The sequence below is a fragment of the Pseudopipra pipra genome, chromosome 5 (genome assembly GCF_036250125.1).
Source record: "Pseudopipra pipra isolate bDixPip1 chromosome 5, bDixPip1.hap1, whole genome shotgun sequence".
NCBI classification, from domain to species: Eukaryota; Metazoa; Chordata; class Aves; order Passeriformes; family Pipridae; genus Pseudopipra; species Pseudopipra pipra.
In genome coordinates, this window is record NC_087553.1 from 3,343,468 (window position 1) to 3,368,978 (window position 25,511).

General features: G+C 41.7%; 1 long non-coding RNA gene across 2 annotated transcripts; it reads right to left on the bottom strand.

Moving 5' to 3' along the window:
* Positions 1-187: 187 nt before the first annotated feature.
* LOC135415260 (uncharacterized) lies at positions 188-17,277 on the bottom strand. 2 transcript variants are annotated; one of them, XR_010431029.1, is made up of 4 exons: positions 17,131-17,277; positions 15,977-16,784; positions 14,610-14,755; positions 188-423 (listed from the first exon to the last, which is right to left on the bottom strand). It is a non-coding gene; the product is annotated as an uncharacterized LOC135415260 (long non-coding RNA). The 2 variants fall into 2 exon arrangements; XR_010431028.1 differs by lacking the exon at positions 188-423 and adding an exon at positions 8,937-9,880.
* Between the last annotated feature and the right edge of the window lie 8,234 nt (positions 17,278-25,511).

A 25,511-nucleotide genomic window follows, 5' to 3' on the forward strand; every position in this document is an offset into this window, starting at 1 on the left:
GTGGCAGTTGCTTGGGACTGTGAAGAGAAAGCAGCAATCTTTCTCAGCTGCTTTCAAGTTTTTAAGCCTCCGCTGCCACAATTTACCCAATCTTTCCCCAAAGTTCCGGTAATAAAGCCTGAGATCAAGATATTTTCCTCGGAGGGAACATGGTCAATAGAAGTGTACCTTGATAAATGATGCTCTTGGCTTCTCCTTTAGCTGATGCCACGGTCAAGGTCACTGTTTGGTCAGATTAGAGCTGGTTTTTATATATATTGAATATAAGGAAGAGTCTGTACATGGACAGAAGTAGCATCTTCTTTTCAGGGACAGGCTGGAGCTGCTGAATTTAGAGCCCAAAGCTGGGCTTGCGGCTGGCACACAGCTATTGTTGAACTCAGCCTGTCTTCAGCCAAGAAACATAGCCTTGGGTTTTGCTTCCTTCAGGAAAGAAGAGGGGAGAAGATCTAGGTCATGTTTTTACCACTACACAGTATTAGCTGTTGAGGATGAATTTAAATTATCTGCAGGCTGCCTGACTTTATATGAATTAACGTAACTTACTGTATCTGTTGAGCACAAGGACTTCCATGGGGAGACATGGAGGGCTGTGCTTCCCCAGAAAACATAATTCTGCTTTTTCCCCTTTGCAGGAGAAGCACAGAACGAGCACCAAGAGACATGGGATCTAGTTAAGGGGATGGTGCACACACCACATGGGTACTCACCTGTGAGATATTTATATGGATTGATGAGATCAATGCACAGCACCTTCACACTGCCAACTGCACGTGTTAATGGCCACAGCAGTGAGGAGTGGGAGGATGAATTCCAGGTACCTTTTCATGCTCCCCACAGCCCTCCAGACCAGAGCTCAGATCATACACAACTTGTTGCCTCAATTACTGTCCAGGCTCCAGCACTTTATGTTGCCTCTTCCAGCCCCTGCAACAATCTGATTCAGCACTGCCTGGGGACTGGAAAGGCCCCAGTCATGATTTATGGGACTGGGACAAGGCAGGATCGGAGAGTCTGCCTAAGTTACCCCAGGTTTGAATGTCTGCCCTACAGGCTGCAGTATTGCCCAGACTCCCCAAAGCTCACCACTTTTTATTAAAGGTTCAATTACAGCTCGAAATTCATATGAACAATCTGGACCCCTCCTCTCTATATCCTCTAGGATAAGGAATAAAAGGGACAAGCTCACAGACTGTAAATCATACACTGTAATGCACCAGTGCATTTGTACCGAGTGCATTTGTGATGTTCTCTTGATAAAAAATGCTGCAAACTCATCTGTGTGACCAACATATTTATGAAAATTAGAGCCTGTTTGGAAATCAGCCAAGGCCAAAGTTTACTGAGTAATTCACTGAAAACAAATAACTCCCCCAGCACTATGGAAATGTGATGTAAGTGCTTATTTGGTGACCTCTGTGAATGATTAGCTGCCCTTAACCCCACCCTTACTGAGACATTGTTTATCCTCAATAGAATTACTACACAGCTGCTATTATTTGTTACCTCTTTGGACACTCTCAGCAGAGGCATTTACAAAGGAAAGTGCAGAGAGACTAAAGTATCATGTATCAGTATCATCACCAGTTTTCAGAGGAAACTCATCCTGCCATTTCTCAGGCTCCCTTTGTTTTGTGGATGAAAGTTAAGTCTCGAGGAAGATCAGCTTGGAAACTCTGAAGAGCCACAGGTTTTGCACATACTGAAGTTTAACTAATTTTGCAAACTAAAAAGACAAACAGCCACGAATAAAGCAGTTTATAACACACCACTATTTGTTTTGAACTGTAAGTTTAGGCTTATGTATTATGTATATGGCCATAAACTAAAACACAAGAAGTTCCACCTCAACATGAGGAAGAACTTCTTTACATCAAGGGTGGCAGAGCCCTGGAACAGCTGCCCAGGGAGGGCATGGAGTCCCCATCCTGCAGACATCCCACACCCACCTGGATGTGTTCCTGTGTCACCTGCTCCAGGTGACCCTGCCTTGGCAGGGGGGTTGGACTGATCTCCAGAGGTCCCTTCAACCCTAACAATTCTCCAATTCTGTGATTTGTACTAACACTTCATAGAGGGTCATTAAATATTCTGTAGCAGTGTGTTGAGAAGCAATGAAATGACAGGAGATCTGAGCACAGCACTCTGAGTTCATTACTGGCTGCTTTTCCAGGTTGAAATTATTAGGCCTGCAGAGGAGCTAACTGAGAATGATCAAGATTTTACTGTGGCCAGATGAACTCTGTTTAGAGATTGTAAGACTCAGGGCGTGTAAACAATAAAACAAAAAACTCATAAGTGAGAGAAATTAAAGAACATGAAATTAAATGTTGTCAATAAAAATAAATTTAAAAATAATCACTTATTTTAAAATCAGCTCTCAGGCTCTGCTCCTGTGCATGTGGACAGCACACCATGTCCTTTATGCCTCCTACCTTGTGTCATAACACACTGACTCTGGTTTGCAGCCAACACCTCTCACTGTTGTTCTCCCAGTTCCACAGACTAGGGAGACAGCTGCTCACAATTTATTTAATCCCCATTAACCAGCACAGTCACCTCCTCACAGTCACCAGGCCAGTGATGCAACACTGTGGGCTCCCAAACCAGCTCCTGCCCCATGGATCAGTTCGAATGTGCACACACATACTGACCTTGTACAGCTCAGAAAGAGCTGTTTCCAAAGCTGAGGTAGACTGGACCTATCTTTCCAAAGTGTAATAATTAAAGAAAAGGAAAAAAATCCTACTTTCTGCCTAGTTTCCCCTTGCAGTTTGATAGGCTTGTATTCAGCACACACTGTGAAATGATCCAGCACGTGCTGCAGCAGCAGAAAGGAAGGCAAGTGACAACACAGCACCCGTAAAACCTGATGACAGTGAGGGAAACAAAGCTATTTGCATGGTGTGTTTACCTGCCAGCTGTTTCACAGGCTGTAGTTCAGTCACTTTAGTATAAATGGAAGCCAAAAATCAAGTTGCTTTATGGTGGAAGAAGGCACCAACATCATCCAATTGCAAATTTCTGCTCAAGTCAGATAGAAAAGGCCACAGACAAAGAGCAGGTGAACCCAAATCTCACGTTTTAAAGTCAAAACAGGCCTGAAAAACAATACAGTTCCTGTTGTTTGAATCATTTTAGTTTCCTTCAAGGGACTGTGAACAATAAACTAACAAAGTTTTCAGCAATTAATTTGCCAAATCACCATAAATATAGAGTGGATCAATGAAGGCTCCTATGTCTTTATCCCATATCTTTCCAGTACAGTGGCCTCTCAGTGGCTGCCAGTGACAATGCAATGCAACTTGCAGCATCACTTTTCCGGGATCACACAGGATTTCCGACATGCACACGGGTACTGGCCTTGTACACCTCTGCATAAACCATTTCCAAAGCAAATTCTGGTAAGAAACGTGATGTAAATCAAAATATTTTGAAGGCAGCGACTCACAACAAAGAGCTGGAAGAGACCGAGATCCACACACTTGGGAAGGAGTCAGTAACCACTCACAGGAGGATGGAAGGATGGAGCAGTTGGATAAAGAGGTGGTAAGAAACAGGGAAAGGGAGCTAACTGGGGAATTTAGCACGGGAGCCAGCTGGCAGAGGTAGGAAATCTCTGATCAAAAATACTGGAAAACACACCTGGAGGATCCTGGACCTTGGCAGCAAAAGCCTGGGCCAGGCATAAACCACACAATGCATCCAGAGCTGAACAAGACAGGGTGGAGGACAGGGCTGTAATTCCTCAGGGATCTAAACTGAGGTTGCACAGGATGCCCTAATTCTGGCATTTCTCAGTTTTTGCTCATAGAGTTTTGCAACACAAACAACCTCTTACTGTAGCCTTTTCTGTGCAATGTGATTTTTCAGCTAAGTCATGACTAAGGTGCAAATTTTTCCCTAATGAACTCCAAATATATATTTTAATTTAAATCCCTTTTGCAAGAAGTTTTATGCACTTATACCTCACTGCCCTAAGTAACCTTCCACTGTGACGCTGGGAAGCCCCGGACTTGCCTGGTGGAATGCATCAGGACATTTTGGCAATATAATCAGGACTGAATCCTTATTTTCCCCATTAGTCACATCCCACTTGAAACTGCCACTGAAAATTAAAAATGGGCCCTGAGCTGAACAGATGAAGTCAGTAGTGCACTGTGTGCAGGCACTTAGTCACAAAACACATGTATGGACTTTGTGTAGTCACCCTTTTGGTACTTATGACTTAATCTTTGAAACTGTAGAGATGTGCCCAGTGATTAATTTCTTTTGGCTTTCAGTTTTGTTATGAAAGCTTCTCTCAGCACTGTGGGGAAGAAAAGGAAATTTGTCAAAAGCACAGCCCTTTCATGAGGTTTGGGGAATCCATTTTCTTTCAGCAAGGTTGCAAACTAGGCTTCTACAATGCCCTGAAATTCACAGGAACCCCTGTTGTCTTCCTGCGCTCTATTACATCTGCTGTCTTTCTAATAATTGTGATATAAATAGCAAGCAATTCTACTCTGCTTTCAGAGCTCTGCCTAAAGAAAATGTGCAGTGACACATGGACATGTACCAACTCTCTGGGATTACTCACAGCAAGATCAACCTACAGATTGGACAATCAATTTTTAATATTCATTGCAAGTCCATGGGGGAGTTCACTGTATGTTACAGTGTCTCCTGCATGGAGTGTGCAGCAAAATTGTAGTTTGTTTAACAGAGAAGCAGCAAACTAAAAGAAGTAGGGCACTCTCCATCCACCATGTGTTGCCTCGTGATTGTGCAGTCATTCCAGAATGGAGTCATGGCTGTGCTTCTGTTGCTTGGCATTTGCAGTGTATACTCCTCCAAAAATGAAGTGCTTAGGGCCCAAACCTGTGGGCAAATATGGCTGGTGGATGTGAGGATGGACTTGGAGCTGTTGGAGAGAGTCCAGAGGAGGGACACCAAGACTATCAGAGGGCTGGAGCAGCTCTGCTGTGAGGAAAGGCTGAGAGAGTTGGGATTGTCCAGCCTGGAGAAGAGAAGCTTTGGGGTGACCTAACTGTGGCCTTCCAGAACCTGAAGGGAGCCCACAAGGAAGATGGAGAGAGACTATTTCCAAGGGCCTGGAGTGACAGGACAAGGGGGAATGGCTTCAAACTGACAGAGAGGAGGTTTAGGATATGAAGAAGAAATTGTTCCCTGTGAGGGTGGTGAGGCCCTGGCACAGGTTGTCCAGAGAAGCTGCGGCTGCCCCATCCCTGGAAGTGTCCAAGGCCAGGTTGGATGGGGCTCTGAGCAACCTGGGATAGTGGGAGGTATCTCTGCCCATGGCAGGGGGTTGGAACTGGATGGTCTTTGATGTTCCTTCCAACTCCATCCAGTCTATGATTGTATGAATAAAGGATAAGACAGAATATGGAGTGGCCTTGCCCTACATTACTTAACTGGGATAAGCCTGGATAGAGGGTTTCCATGTCATGAAAACTGTAAACTGTAGGCAATACAGGGATCAGAGATAAGGCACAGATTTAATTTCCTTGTTTTGAAATACCCTGGTTTGTCCCACAGTATTCAAAGAAACCTCAGGTGGGTGTGTGGGATAATGTTACATCGATCTCTAGACATGTCCAGGTTAATTTTTGGGTGATTAACTTCCAAAAGAAGCAATATTGCTAACCTTGGAGACTAAACTTCATAAATCAATAAATCCACAACACAGGATAAGTAGTAGAAACAACGGTTTTATGCCATTTTTTCTTAAAACTGTCCCACAGGTTTGCTTCTTTTCTATGCCTGTGCAGGCTCTGCCTTTGCTTTCAGGATGTTACTGTTTAGTAGCAGCACCATAAAGCAGTGGCTTCTCTACTAGAGACTGAACTGAGACCTACAAACACATCCCACATGGTAGCAATCTGCTTGTGACAGCCACTGGGACACAAAAATCCACACTGCTGACATGCAGGTGAGAGAGGCTTTGGAATTAAATCCCTGTCATCAACATCCCCACTGCTGGAGCCGCTCAGTCTCAGCACTGCAAAGGTGCTGGGAGTGCAGGGGAAGAAAATGAGAAAACAAAAGGGTACCAGGAGAGACTGCCTGTTCCATCTTCCCTCTAACAGTAATCTGGTGTGTCACTTGTTCCTGAGCTGTTCCAGGTGACCTGAAATGCAGTGAGGAGAATATCAACATTAATGCTGCACTAGTATTCTGACAATTGACTCTGTGCCTGCACATAACTCGTGTGGACTGCTTCTTATTTCATTGTTTAAAAATAAATACCTTGGAACATAACAGTAGCCACTGCAGAAGAACCAAACTGAAAGAAAAAAAAGGATGGCTTATCAACCACAGGACCCTGCTGATTTGAAATCTGCATTTTGAATGTATATTTAAAATTAAGTTTGCTAGTATTCCTCGTGAGAAAGGATTGTGGGGACCACTACAGTGGAGAAAGCACTAGGTCAGGCAGCATCTCCTTCTGCCCTGACTCCTGCAGCCCCTTTTCCCATCCTGAGGTTCCTACCAACCCCACAAAAGAGTTTGGAAGGTAGCCAGCCTTGTCCTCTCTATCCTGTTGTTTTTTTTTTTACCCACAAAACAGACACTTGCACTGGGATGGAAAGCTACACTTCTGATCTGGCTCTGTCACATAATTGAATTTCACTTTTCAAATAATCTAAGCTTTCCTAATGACTATTTGGCATGGAAAAGGTCCATTTTCCATCTAGAAAAAAAGCCACTCTGTGGTCAATTAGCTTCAAGGGTAAACCCTCTTGATTATTGCAATCAGATTTTCCCTACATTAAATGCCGTGAAAAACCCAATTCAAGAACAACATAAAATCACTCAGGAAGTCATTATTAAGTTATATCTGAGCTCAGTGCATGCTCACAGATATTCCTCTGGAATTAATATACACTAGAGGACAAGTTATCTATAGGATACTTTGTGAAGGTGTTTATTAAGGTAGTTTTTATGGTAAAACTTACTAGTATATAAGTTCTATAGTTATAACTTACTAGTTATAACTATGACCACTGTGGACACAGGGATTTAACTGACTCTCTATATATTCCATGCAAAATAAGAATTGGGTTTTATTCTTTGTTTTGTTTGGTTTTTTCTCTGATTTAGTTTATACAATTCTGAAAGAGAAACAGGTTAAGCCAGGAAAAAGGCATTCTAGTTTGGAATAAGACTATCCATACAAGATGCATTAGGTGATTTAAGTTTCTATTCAGTTTCCCACATTGAAACTACCTTTATATGGGACCAAAAATTTTGTGCTTCTGAGTCATCAGTTTCTGGTGTCTCTCAGAATCCCCTCTGGTTTCAGGACTGAGAAATTAGGACTACACAAAGATTATGATTGTTTCCATATGAACATAGGGCCATAGTGAGTCAAAAGGCCCTACACACTAATGTGACATCCATCACTGTTACAGCACTACAAATGCATCCAGCACCTGGAAAAACCATAAAGTACTGTTTATAACAATCACTGGCAGTAAAATACACAAAATTATCTGTACTCTGTAGAGCAACTAGTATGTGTGTGTGCTTGTGCATGAGAGTTCTGTGTCCTCACTTTCAGAAGCACATCCCATGGCCCTTTCAGCTGCAGTAAACTCAGCTGCTCTGTTATTTCTTACCCTGTGCAAGAACCTATAGATCTGTATCTCTGTCTCAGCTGGTTTGGACAACTCTTCATGGCAAAATGGGCAAGTGGGATTGAAGATAGTGCTCTTGACAGTCTGCCTTGTCTGAAAGAATAATGCTATGAGGTAAAATGATTTTTAAGGAATATCTGAATGAAAGCCTGACTTGGCTGTGAAGCAGATATATTTTTAGGGCTCTGTGACACTAGGATTTAATGAGTTGCTACAAATCAGGTACATCAGTGTCAAGCTGAATTTTTAACTTTCTGTAATCTGAAGTGTTCTTTTAAATCTCTTTTGCTGAAAATAAAGCAAAGACCCTTGTTTTCATTTGCTCTGAGACAACTGTGTACAGAGTTACTGTTGATAACATCACAGGTCACAAGATGAGCTGGTTTTTGAGACATGGAATTTCCACAGTGTGAACCAACACCGAGCACATGGTGTTAAGGGCTTCCTCCCCATAAAACTGTAAAATGTCATATGGTTTTCTTTGGCTATTGCAATACTTCCACTGAGCCCTGACTATCATGTAACAAACCTAGAGACCAGAAAGCAAATGACTTGGCCATGGTTTTCCTGAGGTCATTTTAATTCATCAAGTTTCTCTGAAACTGTGGAATTCTTAATTAGAAAGCATTCAATCCAGTGTCACTGAGAAAAACACCAGTTCACTGCACTTCCAAAGTGCCTCTCAGCTACAGATAGAGAAGGTTTTTACAAACACTGCTGACTCACACTGCCCCCAGGAGAGACGTGTTATTACTATGATTTTGCATAAGACAAAGATGAAAAAGTCTGTACCTGGGCAAAAAGCCCCACTTCATGTATATAGTGAGCAGGCAGGCACAAACAATAATCCTCCAGTTTGTTTTCTTCTCTATTTCTACCTGATGTAATAGGCTGATCAATCTTTTTCTTCATATATATAGATAGATAAAAATGTATAAAGCACTTTGGAGAACACTAAACACTGTAAGCAACATCAATACATATTGCACAAATTAATTATTATAATTACTATAATAAATTGTATATATCAGTAGTTTGATGGACAAACCCCACAATTCTTATGCCTTTTTGTAACAGAACTTAAGAAGTAAAATAAGAGTTTGGAATAATGTTTCCTGACATCTGAATATCTAATGATATTTTGTAATACAGATATAAACAAAATATTCTGCATGACAACGAATTGTGGAACTGATATTAAGTAAAATCAAAGAAACAGCTCCCAGGGAAGAATCTAGAAATCAAGAAGGTGGAAAGAGGAACTTGCAACAACTCAAGTTTGAGTGTCTACATATTTACATGTGAAAGCTTCACATGATTCTGGGTCTTTAGGTAGGCTAGTGCGTGCAATGGAGTCTTCAATAGATAAAAAATACATCTGAGTGTGCATTTAAACCTTCTTTTTTCCTGGAAGGAACACTGTAAATAGATTCCAAATTAAAGCAAACCTAAGATGTAAACAAGAAGTTCTCTAGAATTAGATGTGTCCAGCTGTGCTCAAGTTGCAATGCCCGAATCCAGATGCTTTCCATTTGTGGTCTGGCACAGGTCTTTCTCACAGAAAGAAGACTAAAAGGATTTTCAACAAAATAAAGAAATTCTTGTGTTCTGAATTGTGGGGGTTTTAAGCTCTACCATTTTTTCTTTGCTTGCTTAGTTGTTTTGAAAACTGTTTGAAAACTCTACTCACCCCTCCTGACTGAATAGGCCTCCTTCTGCCTTCCCCACTCACACAGCTGGGAGCTGAAGGATTTTTCTTCTGGCTAGTTCCTTCATGTTGATGACAACAGTCATTATTTCCACACAGCTACCTTGAAAAGAAAGTCAATTTAGGAATCAAACACGGTACAACAAAAACACTCTGTTTCTTCTGACTTTCTGGAAGAACATTTTAAACAAACGGCACATCGGGATGAACATACAATCACAAGGTCACTGGTTGTCACTAAGATACTTTTACTTTAAAGGATCGAACTCTCCCTTGCAGACTTTTGGTTGAATTGGATTTCAGCAAGCATTGGTTGGCCAAAATCACAGGTGGCTGCCCATGAACTGCACGTGCTTCTCCAAAACTTTATCACCCTCTGAATGGAGATCATGTCATTTTTCTCCTCTGTCTTTCCCTCTAGTTGGTGCTCTCAGACTATCTGCCTTACATCATCTACACAAGTCTCACTGGAAAAATCCTCATGGCTTTGGCTCCCTCTGTTCATTGTCTGCAGTTCTCCATAAATTCCTGGCTGGGAGAGAAAAAGCTTTTTCACTCCATGACCCCGGATTTCTGTCAGTTCCATGAACTGTGTCCAGACCTAATCTCAGCCCTGGACATACTTTTACCATAGAATCATCTCTTAAGTTACTCCACGTCTCTACTGACATCAGCACCACCTTTAAGCAAGTCCACCTGGAGATTTCATAAGACCTAGATATTGTTAAGATGTGAGCAATCTCTGGACTTCATTTTACCACCCTATTGAGTGACTTGGTCACAGACAATGTGCTGCAATAGGAGACAAGAAGATAAAGGGCCATCCTTAGTCATGGCTTCTCGAAGGTCAGGATGCTCTGCCAAAATTATCCAGGACAGAACTGCTTTTTCACAGCTGCAACCACAGCCTTCCCACAACAATCACCTGCTGTCACTTCTGGTCACCCACAAAGGTGGGAGAGGTATTTGGGTTCCATAAAGTCTTTGGAAAGCCTCTTATCAAACCCCACCTCCTCTCTCACTCCACAAAACCATGGTTACATCTTTGACTTGTTTTTGTTGGCACTAAAGTATCCACAATGTAATTTACTCGACTATGATGGAAGGAGGTGAGTTGTTTGCTTGTTTATATTGCCACATACAATTATTATTTATCCCCTTGATTTTCCTCCTCAGCAAGAGGTTTGACCTCCTGCGGTTTTTCTCCTCCTCCAGAATTCTAGATCAGAATAACGTGCAGGTTTTGCTTCCTGAAACAAAAATACTCAAATGCACATTACATTGTTGTTTTCTAAGTGGCAAACAATAAATAGATAAGGAAATATTTTTTGATTTTTCATCTCCCTGGCAGATAGGGAAACACAGTGTCAGGCCACAAGGTGTCATGGCTGAGAAAGCAGCAATAAAGAAACCAGAATTCCCATGTGATAGTACAGCATTTGCTACCTGACAAATAACTTTCTGTCACCCTAGTGGTCGCCTTTACTGGATCACCCTCTTCCTTAGCACCACAAAACCTCAAAATTCCAGATATTGATCTGCATCCATCAAGAAACTGAAGTTATTCTAAGGTTTTGAAGACTACAGAAAAACTTAAGCTGGCAGAGGGTGCATAAACACACTCAAAGGTACAGTCTCCTGGAGCACCTGAGTGTCAGCCAGAGGGAATGACACTGCGATGAGCAAGCTGAGGAGCTTTTGCTCTGTGTCTTAGCAACAATAGGAACAGTTCATTGATCCACACTGGTCAATTGATCTACTGGAGAAAGCAGCTGACTTAGTTTCTTATCATGGGATATCACTGTTATGTCTTGTTTGACCTCCTGCTACTCAAAAACTGCATCTGTGTGTTTGTACAACATCATTTATAGTGGCCAGTGTTATTGCTCAGTCTTGCCTGTGATATGTTGATGTGCAAGGGCAGAAATATCTGCAGATATTTCTGGAGATTACAGGGCAGTTCCCTAAACTATGGAAGTCAAGTGCTTGGGACAAATCAAGAGAGCAAACACACCATGATATGAGTGCATCTCATCTCACTCAACTCTCAATTTCTGGGACAAAACCCATGAGAACCGTGGAAAGAACAGAAAGCTCTCAGGCTTGATGCATTTGCTAGTGAAGACAGTGCCAGGAATTGGCTCCTTTTCACTGGCTGAATATGTTCCTCGTCTGCAGGTTCAATTTGCCACTGAAAGCTTAATTAGGTTTCCTTAGCAACGGGGAAACATTCTGATTGACAAAACTCACTGGTTTTGGCTGAGGCTTCAAAGTGCTCACTTCACCATCACCCCACGGTTATTTTTAAACTCCTTGCGAAATTCACAGCTGAGCATTTTGATTCTGAGTGAAATTCATAACAACAACAGAAAAGAAACATCGCCAGAGTGATGCATTCTGAGGAAAACAGGAGGTGGGAGCTCAGCTCTAACTTTGTGATCTGTGACAGTAGCAGGGGTTTTTTCCCTCTTATCCCTCAGTCTGAGAAGAAAATGAGGCTACCTGGGTGAAGAGGAAACCAAACAGACAGTTCTACAATGAATAAAAACCCCTATAATTTAAAGATAATGAAGAATGAAATGAAACACCATTTGAAGATAACTTAAGATATGACAAAAAGAGATTGGAAAGATAATGTTTGACTATTATAGAGGAGAGCTGGGAGCTAGAAAGGGTACAACAGATGTATGAGAAGGTAAATACTCAAAGCTAAGAAGCAAATGTGATCAAACAGTATCATTTCTGCAGTTTTGAGTGGGCTTCTGAAATACAAGCATATGTTACACTGATTTTGAAAAGCCAAATTAAGCATCTAAGAGGAAAATGCAAAAATACTTTGAATTGCTAATTCAACTCAAAGGCATTGACCTAACTTTACTGTAATGTGGCACTAGGTAAGTAAGTATCCTTATTTAAAGATAATAGTGATTAAAAGTGTGCTTGTGCAAGTTATCAATACTGCTTTCTGTAAGTTGCTGATATTATAAAGCATTTATGAACAAGTTGCAGAGTCCTTGCTGAATAGGGAAGCTTTCTTGGACCAGGACCTAAACAAGACTGCAATTACTGTGGACCCCAGTGTTCATGCCAGTTATGAACCTATTAGTTAAAAACTTTAATCAAAGAAAGAAAAATCAAGAGAGGGAAAAAAAGAAAGTAGTAATATGGTTCAAAATCATCATTCCATTGTATATTTGAAGATCATCATTCCACTACCATCTGTAATAATGTCTAGTGGCATACTTGTACAAATCTGCCTGAAGCACTTGTAATTTTTGGGTTGTAATAAAATAAGAATGATGCTTGTATCTCTATGTATTCAGTTCTGGAAAAATCCAGCAGTAATGTGTACCACACACGAATATTTATGAGAGTAAAATAATGGTTATACCCTTATTTAATTTTTAATCTGATATCTTGGGTATTATTAACTCTCCTGGCAGTATTAAGAGGAATAATTTCATAATTCAGTAGTGAAAAGAACTGCAAATGAACCGTAAGTAAATTGAGCTGAATTATCTTTTGCAAAGATCTGAGAAAGAGAGACTGAGGGTATGCGGGTTGCATGTGAAAACCTACAGAAATCAGATGTATTTAGTGTGTGACAGACCACCTTGCTCTGAGTTCTGCCTTCAGAGTTCCCACGCTCAGGAAACAAATCTGCAGGCATGGCCTCTCTCTCTGCCAGGTCACAACCAGCACTCCCAGCTGCCAATTCCTCTCTGTCCCCAGCTTTTCCCTGTCCAGGAAACTATCAGAACAGGTATGGGGGACCCAGCTCTGCAGAAGAGCAGAGTGACACACCACAAGACAAAATAAGCTTTAGCAAATGAGACAAACCAGGATGACACAAAATAGACACCCAGTACCTGATGCTACCAGTGATTCAGACAGAGCAGGAAACAAACCATGAAATCAGGTCCACTACAGCTGATTGCATCAGGTTTTAATCTTAGAATCACAGAACGGTTTGGGTTCGAAGGGACCTCAAAGATCATCTCGTTCCACCACCCCCACCACAGGCAGAGACACCTTCCACTGTCCCGCGTTGCTCAGAGCCCCATCCAAACTGGCCTTGGACACTTCCAGGGATGGGGCAGCCCCAGCTTCCCTGGGTAACCTGTGCCAGGGCCTCCCCACCCTCACAGGGAAGAAATTCTTCCTGATATCCCACCTACACACACCCTCTTTCAGTTTGAAACCATTCCCCCTTGTCCTGCCCCTATAAGAAGTCCCTCTCCAGCTTTCTGCTTTGCCTGGATTTAACAGCTGAGAAAGATCTCCCTGACACTCCTCCCTGGTTGCAGAATTACTGTTTGTGTGTTAAAGACAAGCAGATGCATAAATACTTTCCTGTCTCAAGCTGAAAGGCTTTTCCTAGGCTGGCACTCCCAGAAATGGGGAAAAATTCCTGCTAACTGTGCAGTCACATATCCATGCCAGTCACAGAGTGACCTCCTGGGTATATTCAAATTAATTCACCAGTCTGGTTTTAAGTGTCTACTAAAGAGTGCTACAAAGTTGGATTCAGGAGCTGGATACCCAGTTCCTTTAAAATTAAGGGCACTTAAATCTTACCAGTGGTTTAAAACACTAAATGGAACGAGTACAAGTGGAAGATTATACTGAAACTCATTTTTATTTACCTGTTCATCCTAAACCTTCCTATGTTTCACTTGGTTCTGCTCCCTTTAGTTCTGTTTCCTGGATCTAAGACTGCTTCCCCTCTTGCTGTGATTCCTGAACCCCCTCACCTTGTTTGTCCAACACACATTTTACTCATTTTAACCTTAATCAGTCTCTTTGGGCACTTTTTCACTCTGTCCTCCTCCCCTGAGTCCTTCCAGGATGTCAACAGCTTTGTGGGTTTGACATACCCAAATTACACACTGATTTTCTCATTACTGCCTAATTAACAATTCGCAGCCAATGTGAGTCTCCTTCTCTTACCAATTCATAATATTTTGTTTAATTTCCTAAGTGCACCAGTATTAGTGACAAGAGTCACTTAGAGCAGTGGTCTTCCAGGGGAAGTGCAAGGCAATCCACTGACACGCAGGAAGAAAATACTTTTTTAATATTAATAAATATAATTGATTTTTAAAATATTTTAAATAGTATTTTTGAATATTTATCTCCTCCTTTGAAATATCTATTTGTGTGCATGCTTTATAATGTACATAATATATTCTTGCAGTAGCAAATATAAATAATTTACAAATAAATAGATGTGTTGAGGGAGGGGGACAGAGAGAACTCACCTGGCACAGGGTCAGGCCTTGATGACTTCAAAAACTGCTGCCATCATTCCCATCAATGGGAAAAGTGAGGGTTCAGTGGAAGACACTTAGCTTTGGCACCAGGCACTTTGATTAGGGAAAAGGGATGTAGAAGTCTATTTTTCCTCCTGTAAACAGAAATTCAATTAAGTCTATTGTGTGTATTTCACATATTTTGCACATGCATGTATGTGCACAAGTTACAAAAAATATGTATATTTTATATATTACTGCATTATTTCTTGTATTGCATTAGCATATTTATTCATGTCTTTTGCATAAATTTACAGTGGTTCCTGCACATATACTTTAAATTTATGCAATACACCTAACAGACAGCACACATATATTTGATGCATTTTGCATTTAGTTCTAGGTAGAAGAACTGCAACTTCTACATAATTTGACATATCACATTATAATTTACCATTTGCCTTTGGTTATAATTCTGCCAGACTTGAACTCTCTGCACTGAATTTTTACATAATTTCTCTCTTCTTCTGACTTAGTTTCTTTGGAGAGTTTGAGCAAAAGTGATTTAGCCATTTTTAAGAACAAAGTTTGTGAAAAACAGCCAGTATAACCTATGCTGAAAACTGTTCATCTTCTGAACATCTCCAGCCACAGTCTGGAGAAGAAATTTAGAGAAGAGAAACCACTCCAAACATGAGAAGGATCACCCACCTTTTTGGTGAAAATATATTCAGATTGGCCGATTCTTTACTTTTTAAATACATTTTTTTTCCATTGCAAAGCCCGTGTGACAAATGTTTCTTAGAAAAAACCACCAGTACTGTGTTTCTTTTTTAAAACAGTGAATGGCTCAGCTCTGGTGTTCCTGACCAAGACCTGGGTGCCCAAGCTGGACCAATGACCCACATATTTTCCACGGTTTTCCCAATTCTAAGTTTGATACAAAGCCTAAAAGGAAGTTCTGAAGCAACCAGTTTTCAGTGCCTACCCCGCATCAAAGCACAGTGGGCTGAGAGAACAGCAAGTTCAGGTCCACCCTCCTCAAGACGAAGGTTCTGTGAACATCAACATTTCTGGCTGGAAGTGTTCCAGGTTGTGGTCTCTAAACGTTTCAGGCTCAAAGGATAATACATGATAATGAATTCACATTTTAAGAACAATTTTACTTCAGTTTAACTTCCTGCTTAGTCTTGACTGACAATGAGTGCACTCCTATAAGGAGATTCAGGTTGGATTCCTGTTTGAGGGTTAAGGTTAATTCTTATTTTCTAAATGCAGAGCTTTTCCAACAAGATGCTCATTTAAAAGCATTCACTCACAGAGCAAGGCTGGTACGATGCTGCAACTACAGAGTACACATAATGAATGTCAGATACATTTTAATGAAGCTTTGTCTTTTTTCGTTTCTTTTCCACTCTGAATCAGTTCTTGTAAATTCCTGTTCATTTTTCCATCCTTCTTTTTGCTCAGTCCTTGAGAAAGTTTTATGACAATATTCTCAAATGTTTCACTTTCCTCTTTCACCCCCATCCTTGTCTTCTGTTCCAGTAGAGAGGAGTGTACCAAGCCATAGCCTGAAAAAAACCAAAGAACGTATCACAGCTTATTTATATTGTACATTTTTTCATCAAGAAAATTGTTTGCTGTAGGCAAACAAAGGAGGGCTGAAAGGGGAGGCACTCCAATGTATTTCTGAGTTATTTAACATTTGAAAGACAAATACTAATCACAACCAACAAATTCCAGAGTTTTTACTGCAAAATCCATTTCCAGTCTTTAAATATATTTAAGGTGGATTCGTCATCTAAGACCCTTTAAATTCTGCAGCTCCAATTAAGTAAATTGGCCAAAGAAGGAGAGAAAAGAGGACAGGACTTCTGCAAGTGTGTCAAAGGCTGCTGAAGGAAGAAAAAGCAACCTGTTCCCCATGTCCACAGTGGATAGGACAGGAAGGAAAGGACTAAAACCGAGGCAGAAAAAATTCCATTTAGGCACTAAGAAAGCTTTTCTAAGCACACAGAGAGTGAGGCACTAAAGCAGATGACCTGGAGACATGGTGGAGTCTGTGTTTCTTAAGATCTTCCAGACCGAGGCAGGCCACAGCCAGGAGCAATCACATCTCAAGTTTCCTTTCAGCCTCTGATCTCCTGGCACTGTTGTAACAGCAAGTATGGCCAAACTGAGCTAGAAGGGGAGTAAATGTGAAAAGGTGAGGCCAAAAGTCAACATGCACTCAACAGTTCCAAGACGTAATTCACACTTGTGGAGCCCCAGCTTCAGTCGCTGTGAGGGTGGCAGCCCTTCAGTCAACAAGTGATGGCATCAATCCACTGTTTTTCTTCTGTCCTTCAGATCCTAAAAATTCACATCCACACTGAAGCAAGGTTAACACAGTGATCACAGATCTGCTGGGTTTGCTTTGCTTGATTCTACGAGGACTTTAACCACATGATCCTAAATCTCTGAGGGAAATGCAGTGATAGGGCTGTCTGTCCTGGACTTGGGTGGTGATTTTTCTCAGGGCACTCACTTGACCACTGTGCTCACAGACAATGGCAGCACAGTAAAGGCTTGTCCTAAATCTCACCAGGTCCTTCCAAAGAAAATCTGAGGGAGATTTGTGAAGTGTTGTAGCATCTGCTGTCCAAACCTGCAAAGATCAAGAAGCCATTAGATTAAAGCCAAAATAGCTCCTAGATGTTTATACAATATAAGGATTCAGTAAAACAACAGCTTTTCCTTTTTCTTTTTCATTTTTGTAACACTGGTCACTGTTTGATCTGTGAAATCAAAGCTGAAAGAACTTGCAGCTTAGTTATAGTGATTATTTTCAAGTACCTTTCCTGTGGATTAAGAGAGATTAGTAAAGACACATTTTTTTCAAGGTGTGATAGTTAATCCTGGGCTTTTTGGTCTGGCTTGCTGAGAGTAAGATTAAAAACAGGCAGTTTCTTTTCTTTTATGAATTACCAGGGGCAACAGAAGAGATCTGTGATATCAGCTTTAAAATTCCAGTCTCTGCTTGATTCTGGATTCCCTCTGTTCTGGGAGAAGCTGTCTCTACTGGAGACAAGACATTTTTTTAACTTTTATCCCTATATAAAAGATTTAACAACATTGTGCTTTAAAAAGTGAACACAATTATCTGTGACCTTCCTTTATCACTAACACAGCAGCAAAAGGACCCATCATGAAAACATTTCTCTTACATGAGACAACACCTTTTTGCAAATAGTGTTCCTAAAGGATTTGGCATTTGCCATCTGTGAGAAAATGGCTTCAACCTTTTCCTGGGAGCCAAAGCAATTCTAATCCAACTTCAAAGCAGAAGCATGTCGAAAAAAAATAAAATTCACCTTTCCAAAAGTGCTCCCCCTGCTCTGCCAAGGTGTGCTTGTGGCTTTTTCACACATCCACCAGAAGAGAGCACTGGCTTTTGCTCTTCTGGGCCCCCCAGGACTGCATTTCCAGCTTTCTTATAGGAAGGCTCCCACAGGGATACACTGTCCTGCACTGAGCTTGGTAGTGAACATGGACTTTACCTCTTTTAATTCTGCAAGGCAGAATATTTTATTCTAGAGGAGGGTGTCCCTGCCCATGGCAGTGGGTTGGAATGGGATGATCCAAGTCCCTTCCAACTCAAGCTATTCTGTGATTCTGTGAAACAGAAACTGTTATGAACCTTCTACCTTAACCAGTTGTTCATCCAAGAGCTCTTTAATTATAATATTAACAGCAACATTTAGTTCACATGTTGAAGTAGTTTTCATTACTAGATGCATATATTTGTGGGTTTGTATTTAAAGCTTTTTTGGGGTAGGATGAAATCATCTGACTCTGCATCTTAAATCCTACCTACCTCTTTAACTCTTATTCAAACTGGCAAAAAGGTACATCTGAGCTAGCTGGAGGGGAAGTAATTCCTGAGGAGCAGCAGCCCATGCACTGAATTTTTAACATTTAGTCTGGCAAAACATCAAAGGAGAGCACATCATTATCTTCCTTTTACAGAATAGGAAGCTAAGGCACAGAGTATCATCATCTTGCCTAAAATCATCCAAAGCAAAGCCAGGAACAGAGTCCCATAGCCAGAACAGTGGTTTAAGGCTTTCTGTGCTTGATAACATCTGTCCTCAGACAGTGGACACACCCTGGAAAACAACATCATTTCTCTTTTTATTTTCAGTTGAGATCCTACTCTAGTGATACCTCAGTCTATAGAGAAAACCATATCAATTCCTTCATTAGCAACACACAAGACTCATTTCTTTTCCAGTTCCATGATTAATGGGTTTCTGATCCACCTCTGTTGACAAACACTGGCACAACTCAATACTCTGACAGTACAGGGAGCTTTTTATGTGAGTAAAGGTTGGAAAAAGGAAAACATGAAACATATCAACCCCCATTGCTTTACTCTGTTTCAGAGGAAAAGTTCAGGATCTTTACAAAATGAGTCCCCAGACGAACTTCACCAATTTTCGAATTTCCGGGAGCACTGAAAGTACAAAAATTGACTTGGAAGTGTAAAAGCGTTGCTTAATTGAAAAAAAAAAAAAAAGCATGTATTTTTTTATAACAGCAAGTCTAGATGTCAGTAGTTAATGGTAAGTAATTGGACCACAAGCAGAATATTTACAGCACTGCCACTCTACTTTTATGCAGCACCTTTCATCTGAAAAAAAAAAAAATCTATTTGCATTAAAATTAGTATATTCTGTTTCTCTTTCACACTTAGGTAGAATCCTTATCATCAGAAATTAAAAGGTTCCTTGTGGGGTAAGAAGTCATCAGTATAGTGTTTGAATTTGGGCTTGTCTAAATTTATATAGGCTCCAACCTCTAAGGCTGCCTGGAGTATTTAGCCCAAAGTGGGTAGTGGGAGTTATGTAGCTGACTCCATAAGTTTAGACAATTCCTCCTATCCATCATTTCTTCTGCCTCTCACCATTTTTTTTTTCTTCCTGGAGAAAGACAAATCTTCATTATTAACACTTTATTAACTCAAAGAGTCCCTGCTACAAGACTGAGATTTCCTCCCTCCCTTGTTTCAGAATCACAGCAGAGCAGGGTCTGTTCTCTATCTGCAGTAAGATCAGGGACTTCTTGTGTGAGCAAGGGAACACTCAATCTCCCTCAAGCACTGGAAAACAAATTCATCACTTGAGTGTTCTTTAAGTAGTGCGCATGTCAAGGGAGCACTTTTAAATGCTCAGTCCCAGACTGTAATACTCATCATAGGTCTTATTAGACAAGTTGTGAATGAAGTTTAAGAATCATTCAGCTTTTCATGTGGCATCGACTGCAATAAATTTCGTTACTTAGCACTGCTGCAGTGTCTTGCCTTTCTTCTGTGCAGGTAATGCTTTTGCCCTCACCACATTCATCTTGCTCCAGTAAGCTTAAGTCAGACCTCTGTGTGTACAGCAAAATTGTCCCAGCAGCCCAGACAGCCTATGTGCTTGCTTAAAATAGCCAAACCCTCATGCACAGTGTGACAAATACTGCCCACCCACCCCAAATAACTCAGCTGTGTGGCATAGCAGTGAGTCACACTCGCTCAGGACAGCCAGGCTGCCTCCAGGCTGCTGCTGGCATTGATAGATTTGGAAGCAGAGCCGCAGGGAACTGCCCCCTCCCTGTCCAGGAGTCATGAACAGCAAATACAACACTTGGCTGCCTTTCTTCTGCCTTCCTGCAAACTTTGGGAACCCCTGAGACCCTCTCCTCCCCCTCAGTCCTGCTCTATTTGTGCTTCACATCAGCACAAGGAGACTGGAGACAGCTTTTACCAGAGACAGAGCCTCAGAGGGGCTTCAGCAGCACAGCCAGGCTGAGGAGCTCCTCACCTCCTGCTGTCCCCCTCTTCTGACTGTTCCCTTTCCTCTGGCTGCTGCAGCCTGACCTGTTTCCCCTCCCTCCCTGCCTGTAGGACCACACTCTAAGCTGGATCACTGAAATAAAGCAGCATAAAAGGTTTTGGGGGGGATATTATTTTAACCTGAGCTGTTTTGGCAGCCTCTGCACGCTGCTGTATCAGTGGGGCTGGAGGGATGGGCCAGCTATGCTTCAACACTTTGCAAATGCTGAGACTCAAACTCACAGCTGGTTTCTAGAGACATGGCCACAGCAGTGGCCTAGGGCCCTAAAATCAAAATGACACCAGCAACAAAGGGAAAACCCTGACACTTTTACCCTCTGAAAGGGTGTGGAAACAGTCAAGTCAGTGGGAGAAAGCTTTTAAACCATACAGAAGGCAAGGATCTTCCATATCTCTCTACTAGTGCAAGGAAAGGGAAGGAAAAGTTTTGGGTGCCAAAATCTATCTAAGAGCAGGACAGGTAAAAGCAGATGGGAAAAGACATATCCTAAAATGGTCCAAAAAAGTTCATTTTATGATGTAACATTGTAAACAGTACCCTGGTTGACAAAGGGGTGAAAAATGATGGTAGTGTAACTTTTCCTAAATGTGACCTCAGGTTGGACCTAGTGCAGCCAGGGAGAATATAAAATGGGGCTTCCAGGAATTTTTGATACAACACACAGGACTGGTAAAGAAACAAGTGATAGGATGTGGGAATTTGGTGTTGGGAGCTGCTGGAACATGCAACACAGAGCTGCCAGCTTCTGTCCAGGCAATCCACTGCCTCACAGCCACGCTGGCTGAAGAAGGTCACATCCAAAGCTGCAAGGGGTAAAAAAAGTTGACTCAATTTTGTCTAAGAGTTCTTAGTGATAAAGAAGAGTAATTGGCTTGATCCTTCAATCTCAAATGCTTCTGAATCAGTTGGGCAGTCTCCCGTGCCAGCTCAGAAAGAACGGGACGTTTGATGAGCATAGGATGGAAATGAATCACTGTGCAACCCTACTTGGCATGAAAATGCAGCCTCCTTCTGTGGAGAACTCCCAGCACCTGGGAGAGCCCAGCAGGAGCTGGATGGTGCACCCAGTCTGAGTGGGATTTCCAAGGCAGTGGCTCTCTGGCATCTCACTTTTGTCATCCACAGGTCCCCTGATGGCCTGAGATTAACAGCAATCTTTATTCTCTGACTGTACATCTCACACAGAGCTGCTAAATCAAGAGCCCCTTTTTTGTTAATAATGTAAATCTAAAAAAAACAACCCCAAAACTCCTTAAGAATCGATGTCAGTTTTCATACAGGCATAGGGTCTGCACACGGCAAAAGAGAGAGAAGTAGAATAAAAGAATAAAGGGAGGAGAACAGGCAGGTCCACACCTGACACCAGGGACCTTGACTCCACTCACCATGAAACTAAAGAGCAGGTATAATTCTTCTCACTTTACTTACAAGAGAAAGTGAAGCTCTGTCACTTAAACTTCCTTGCACTCTGTCCTGCTCGTCTGCTTAGAGACTTCGATCTTTAGTCAGTCATCTTTGTTGTATGTTTATTTACATTGTAATTGAACAAGACTTTGAAGGACTCCTGTACCAGAGGAATTCCTGGGGATATAGCCCCTTTTTGATGAAATTCAGAGTGACTAAATTAGCAAAAGACTGACTAAAGATACAATTATTTGCTTGAATTTCAAATCCTGTTTTACCAGCAACAATTTTTAAGGAATCTTGTAATAAAATGTGTATGTTTGTACCTTGATTTTCTGGTATGCTATTTTCAGACAAGATTCTGAAATTATTAATATCACAATTTATGTGTTTGTCTCATTGTGAATTTGGACCTTAGCCCATGCACTTCCGACCCTTGGTCTTAATAATGTATAGACACTATCAGAACTAATTTCCCCAAACCCATGTGGGTTTTGCACTCTAGGTGTCCATGCAGCTCTTAACCCCATGCCAAAGCCCTACACACATACAAAGCCCCCGAGAGGAGGGAGGGAGCTGGTGGGGAAAGTGAGACCTGCAGGGTTTCTCTAAGCACTTGCACAGCCAGGTAGCTGCTGGATGGCAGCAAACCTCTGTGAGTTTAAATAAGGGAACAGCTTCTCTAAGGAGATGTTCACTGAAGGCTTCAAGGCTTTTTTAACAAGTTAGTTTATCTTTCAAAGTAGCAGACTGTAGCTCCTGTGAGACAGGAGCTAAAAAGTGTGTGGGGAGGGGACAGGTTGGCATGTGCTGGTGCTGTAGTTTCTCCTGCTATGTGCTACTATTCTCTGTTGGAACCGAATCCAAAGTTTTCCATAACATGTTCACTGCAGAAGGGGGGAACCATGTCAGTGTTCTCAGTAGCATGGGGTGCATCATCCATGTGACCTGACAGTAAGAATGTCATTTGAACTGCTCCTCTCTGAGCTGACAAGGCATTTTAGCTACAAAACACATCAGGAATGCAAGTCTTTCTAAGCTCTGAAGTCTTTAAGAAAGTCACAGATTGATACAGTTGCTACACTAGGAAAGGCTTATCTCCAGACGTACAAATCTATTTGTTTGTACACCAACAGATCAGACTGTACTAGAGGGACAGGACAGGAAAACTCCTGGGAGAAGGCTCAACTCACTCTTTGTGCAAGGCAGAGAAATGTTGCATAATCTGCAACTGTAGGCCTGGAATGCCAAGGTTCAGCTGAGATCTTGAGTTTTAACTTTACAACTTCAGCTTTACAGATCAGGGGTTTAACTTAATTTATCCTTATTACGTAGCACATGCACTTAGTACAAAACAGATGTGGATGTCTTTCAATAGCCATACCCAAAGTTTCAAGCATCAGTTTCTGTTTTTCTTTTTTTCTGGAAAAAGGGGTGCTTTGGGAAGAGTGTGGCCAACAGGTCAAAGGAGGTGATCCTGTCCCTCTGCTCAGCCCCAGTGAGGCCACATCCAGGGGCTGTATCCACTTCTGGTCTCCACAGTTCAAAAAAGATAAGGAACTACTGGAGAGGGTCCAGTGGAGGCTACAAAGATGTTTAGAGGTCTGGAGCATCTCTCTGATGAGGGGAGGCTGTGGGAGCTGGGCCTGTTTAGAGAAGAGAAGGCTGAGGAGGATCTCATCAGTGCATATAAATATCTCCAAGGTGGATGCCAAGAGGATGGTGCCAGGTTCTTCTCAGCGGTGCCCAGAGACAGAACAAGGAGCAATGGCCATAAACTAAAACACAGGAAGTTTCACCTCAACATGAGGAAGAACTTCTTCACACTAAGGGTGGCAGAGCCCTGGAACAGCTGCCCAGGGAGGGTGTGGAATCTCCCTTTCTGGAGATATTCCAACCCCACCTGGATGTGTTCCTTTGTCACCTGCTCCAGGTGACCCTGCCTTGGCAGGGGGGTTGGACTGGATGATCTCCAGAGGTCCCTTTCAACCTTAGCTGTTCTGTGGTACTGTGAAAACAGACACCCCAAAAATACGGCGGATTCAACATTGTTCAGGTACAAAAGTCAGGGAAAGGTTTAGGGTGACATTCACATTCCACAGACACTGTGAGTGTCTCTAAGCATCAGTGCCAGGACATGTGTGACAGTGCTATCACCCTCCCTGCACACAGCTGAGAGCTGAAAATCCTAATGCAGTGAATCCTGATGCTGCTGAAAATTCTGATTTCACTGAAAATCCCGATGGCTCAACTCCCATCCATTTCTCAGGATGACATTAGTTAACCATCTAATTAAACACATAATCTTCAAGGTGCTTTAAGTATGTTCAAATATTCTCAAAAGCAAATGCATGTAAATTAAACCCAATCATAAACAATAAATCCAAAATGTCCTCTTAGCTGGCCAAATCCACATATTTTTAGATAGTTTGTGTATACTTGCATTGTGGCTTCACAACAAATCAGATTCAGCCAGACCAGTGATCAAGTATTACTAAATTATGCTTTCACACTGTGTACACTCAAAGGACAGTGTAATCTTATTTAATGTGTATAACAAGAAAAGGAACAGTTTAAATTCAAACTGAGCTTAGTGAAAAAACGAAAGTGCTGGTGTGCTGCCGTGGTGGGATACCATAATAGCAATGGATCACGTGAGAATTAAAAGAATTGCCTAATTTATGCCTTTAACAAGTTTAACCACACACAAAGCAAGCCGTCATCGCCTTTTACTCTTTATCTTTAACAATTAGCAGAGCTAATGACTCCTTTTGCTTTCTGTATGAGACAAGATGTGATTCAATCCCCTGTGGAAAACAGTTCACACAATACAGGGAAATGCATAAAGGGGAAGGTGATCTCCTTTATCTCCTAGTGTTTATCCAGAGTCATTCTCCTCAATCCCAGTCAGACACTATGGAGTATCTCATTATGTGGAAACTGCTTCAGAGCACTGAGCACAACTGGAGCTTTCATGCTGGCCTTCAAAGGGATCTTTTCATGGTTCTTCCTATAATATCCCAAGAATTACACAGATCTCTTTACAGAAACATATGCAAGGAGCACCATGGGCTTACAAAGACTGAGTCCACAAGAAAAATGCATATAAAGTCGACAGAATTATAAAATGAATGAGAGTAGGGAGAGCAGCAGGCATCAAAGAGCTGGGAGTCAGGAAAGCGTTTGATAAAGTGCCTCTCAAAATATTATTTCCCATTGGCTTAGACATAAATACTGTCACAGGAACTGTCTGAAGGACTGCAAATGTGGAATAATAATAGACCAGGGGGTTGTGTCTCATATGTTTCCAACAGGGACAGTGGGTAGCTCTCATTTCATGGAGCATCACCACTTGTGGTGCGCGAGGGGGAATAAAACAGCTGGTTAATAAAATATGTAGATAACATTAAGTTGAGAGGAGAGGATAGGGAAACACAGATGAGAGCAAGAGAAATAATACAAAGAGCCCTCGAGAGCTTAGAAATATGGGCAGGAAAAACAAGTGAGATGCAGCTTGTGGAAAATGGTGCACTAATTTATCAGGGGAGAAATGGCACTCACTGGAGGAAAAAGTATGGAGAGTAATAATACTGAAAGAGGGCTTGGAGGAAGCCAATGATGCATT